Raw genomic sequence first — 4,323 nt, 5'->3', positions numbered from 1 at the left:
GTTTCTTAACTTGAGGGAATAAACTCACACCATATGATGATGGTGGGGGTGGGGGTGGAATTAAAAGTCGCCCACCACTAAGCGGGGGGTACGGCTTCAAATAATACCCTTTACCTGCTATATGTTGTTTCAACTGAGCTATAGCCTTGCGTCTAATATCATTAGTATAACTTCTCTCATTCTTCTTCTTCTTCTTCTTCTTCTTCTTTCTCAAAGAACCACCAAAGTCATTTTTAGCTTTCATTACATTCGTAACAAGGTAACTGAGACCTCTCTCGGCTAGGGGAGTTTTCGGATTTTTAAAAATTTCCCACGCTGCGTTCGCTAGAATTCTGTCAGCTTTGGCTCGATAAGAATTATCACTATTTAGTGAATATGCTATATCGTGGGCCTTACAAGCCTGGTCAAGTTTGTTTATTCCAGGATCTCCACGTGCTAATCGCTTTTCAAGTTTGGTTCCTGGTCCGAAATACTGGTACCCAGGTGCTATGGGGATTTCAAAGGGTGTTACATCGATCAATTTATTTAAAATAGTTGAAGTAATACCTGTAGCAGCCCCTGCCGCCCCCTTAAGTACTTTCGCGGCCGAGCTTAAGAAGCCTCTCCCTCGTTTTCTTCCACTTTGCTTTCTCTTACATACCACCATTTTCATTACCTTTCAACTCAATGGTTGAACATTAACTAAAGTTAATTAATCATTACACTAACTTAATCTAAAAGAAAAATGGAAATTTTCTATTAATTTGGAATAATACTTTGAATTCATCTATTCAGATTGCAAAATGCATTTCAAAAACAGATGGCCCCATGCGTTATCTCCTATTCTCGCTACTGCTTTTTCCTCTATTACGAAAGCCATGACAAAAATCAGTCGTGAGTTCCTTTTTAATCCTGCCTTCCTATACTGCCAGTTGAAGTGAATCCATATTATTCACTTTATATGTGGCTTGCACCCAACTCGAGCCCCCTGGCACGTTGCCGCTTTTTCCTCTATTATGAAAGCCATGCGAAAATCAGTCGTGAGTTCCTTTTTAATCCAGCCTTCCTATACTGCCAGTTGAAGTGAATCCATTCTGCTCCTCGGGACGGCCTTGTGAAGGTCGGGAGGGCGTTGCCCGGCCTTGAGTGAGTGAGCGACCGAGTGATGTCAGCTTGTGCGTACATCAAGCTATATATAAAAACACATTTTTAATTTCTTATCACTTAATGCAACTTGGAGAGTGATTAAGTTCTCTACACGTACTAGCTGCCGAGGAGGGCTATCACAATTGGCGAGCACTGCATACTCCACAGAGGTTTAGCTCGACGCTAACATTATTGATTGTAAGTAAAAATTTTTGTTACATTCTCATATTTTTGTGAAATAACACTAAATTGATTTTTATAATATATATTTAGTGTTACAGTTTGGTTACATTGTTTTTCCACAGCATTTTCTCACCTCACAACTCGGTCTCATAAGCAGTTGTGCTCTCGTGAAGGAACCTTACCTGCATCGAGAAAATCATAGCCGAGGAGCTACCTGAACCGAGTCGAGGAGCTGAGAGAAGCCTATCCGATTATTTCATTTCGTCAAATCAACACATGTAAGTTCATTTTTACTTAAATTTTCCTCTTCTCCGAGGACAATATTGTTCTCCATGTTAGATCCTTCAACAAGGAAGTAAGAGGAGCTCATTTTTCAAACATGAATCTTATCTTGACAGTGTTTTCTATCATCAATGAGACATTTTAATATTTAACCAACCAGTAGCAAAGTTGATGCATTTCATTTATTTACAATATTGCACACATACTTGATTTTGATCTTTCTTTGTCAATCTTGTTCTAAGCCTGTTTCATCTGAAGAATCTCGTAAAAAATTCCAGATAAGTTTATTTAATTGTTCTTTTGTTAAATGAGCATTGTTTTCTATTATAACCTTCTTAATTCTATTGATAGACTGTGTAATTATTGCCAGACTACAGTCCAAAACTTCTTTTCATCCCAATTTCATAAAATAAATTGTCCAAATAAAGGTTATGCACGTGCGACTTTTCAATTCTTCACTAATTTCCACGTTGAAACAGAATACAAACACATGAAACAATTGATTTTGAATTTAGAAAGATTAAGATCCGAATTGACAAAAAACAAAATTCATTCTACTTAGCACTAAAAACTGTAAAATAAATATTAATTACTGTATTGTTCCTCATAAAACTAATGAATAAAGCCGATTAAGATCAATTAAAAAATGATAATCAATTAAGGTTCACCAGAGAGTTATGCAAAACTTTTGTTATAATTAGATTTATGAGAAGCAAACCAGCATAATTAATTTCTCACTATAATCCCTCTCATAAACCACGTACAGGGTATAATCTATAAAGTAAATAAATGAAGATCTTTGATATAATTCAATATATTATGTATATTTTGTAATTCAGTTTAATTAATGAGATACTATACTTACAAAGATTGGGCTATCAATGCGATCGTCACTCACCTATAAAAGAAAGAATGAAATTACAACACAAATAAACATTTTTTTACAAACAGCATTAAAAAATACATAACAATTTTGAATGTTTTTCAAGGCTCATTTTTGTTATTACATTGAATTCTATGCATACCTCTCTGTTTGTGATCATGAGGTTTACCAGCATGTAATTTTCCAGTTTACTCAAAGCTTGTAATTTTTCAATTGTCTGCCTACGATTTTATTTATTTATTCATTTATTTATTCGTTGATATAATTACAAATCATATGAATATGATCGGGTAGAACAACAGGCACAGCCCAAAACTATTCTGTTCCTTTAGATGAAATGTCCGAACATTTTTTCTAAAGGAACAGAATGGTATTCACTTAATTGATTAAAATGTCTATCTATAATGAATTGAACGCACAAATCTGAAGACTTTAACTCAGACTCCACTGATCCATCTCAGTACAGTAGCTTGATGTTGTATCAGCAAAGACAAGATCACTACTAACAGATTAGCTTGCTCTAGCTTATTATTATTATTATGAAAAGCACACTCTAGCGATAATTTATTGTACTTTATAATATATATTTGGTTACAGTTTGGTTACATTGTTTTTCACAGCATTTTCTCACCTCACTACTCGGTCTCATAAGCAGTTCTGCTCTCGTGAGGGAATCAATCATACCATAGGCCGCTATCTACACCTGTACCATAGACCGCTATCTACACCTGTAGCATAGACCGCTATCTACACCTCTACACTCGAGGAGATTCACGCTGCATCAACACATGTAAGTACATTTTTACTTGAAGTTTTCTCCTCCGAGGACGATATTGTTCTCCGAGGACAGTGTTTGTCCTCGGAGGATAAAAAACCTTCTACATTATACTGCATGCTTGTGATTTTTTCGCTTCATCTATATGATGAGCGTCTTTTGTCTTAGACTCATCAGCATAATATATACAAAACGGTGTATGCATTACTTTTTCAAATGGTTCAACGATAATATATTTACAAAACACACATTGTAGATAGTGATAGTTATGTAAGAAATAACCATTTCTTGCAAAATAGTCTGCTCTATCAGTTAATGGTTTGCAAATGTAACAATGTAGATGGTGTGGAGGTAGTTTTTCAAACCACTCTCCTTGTACAGATAAATCTTCTGGCATATTAGTAAATGATAAATATCTTTCTTCATATAATCGTAGAATATTATTATCGTAATTCTCATCTTCAATTGTTATATTTCCTTTCCTTCTACAATTTGGGCTAAACTTTGCATGTTCGTTGGCTACAACATCATTTTGCTCCCAATCTCCTATACAAACTGAACAAAATACGCAGCGCACAATATCCGGTTCACTTGCGAATACAAAACCGTCTTTCGCCATATTTTCTGCCGACAAATTCTGACTAGTTTTTGTCCATTTTTTATCGAATGTTAATAATCTCAATCTTTCATGTAACATTATCTGTCCTTGTGATAACATCGTGAATGCCAATTCACAACTGATTGTGAATTACATTCCTTTACACATACTATTAATTGCCTATGCCATCCTGATCATTATTCTTTTGTTTTTTCAGTATCATGCCGAGGGAACGCAGACTTCGTGGGATCAATTCAAGCGCAGTTCGCCATCGCATCAGTTTTGAGGACGAGGATATTGACATTGAGAGTGTGCTTGAGAGGACGAAAACTCGAGTTTTCGAGATAATTAGGGAGCATGCGGCACGGTATGATGCAAATGTTAAGTGGTACATAGTGCTTAACGTTTTATTGTATAAATTAGTGGTGCTGGATGACAAGGTTGATGAGTCTGTTTCATCTCTAATAAATCTACATA

This window comes from Nilaparvata lugens, chromosome Y (genome assembly GCF_014356525.2).
Source record: "Nilaparvata lugens isolate BPH chromosome Y, ASM1435652v1, whole genome shotgun sequence".
Taxonomy (NCBI): domain Eukaryota; kingdom Metazoa; phylum Arthropoda; class Insecta; order Hemiptera; family Delphacidae; genus Nilaparvata; species Nilaparvata lugens.
Note: the sequence above shows the minus strand (reverse complement) of the source record.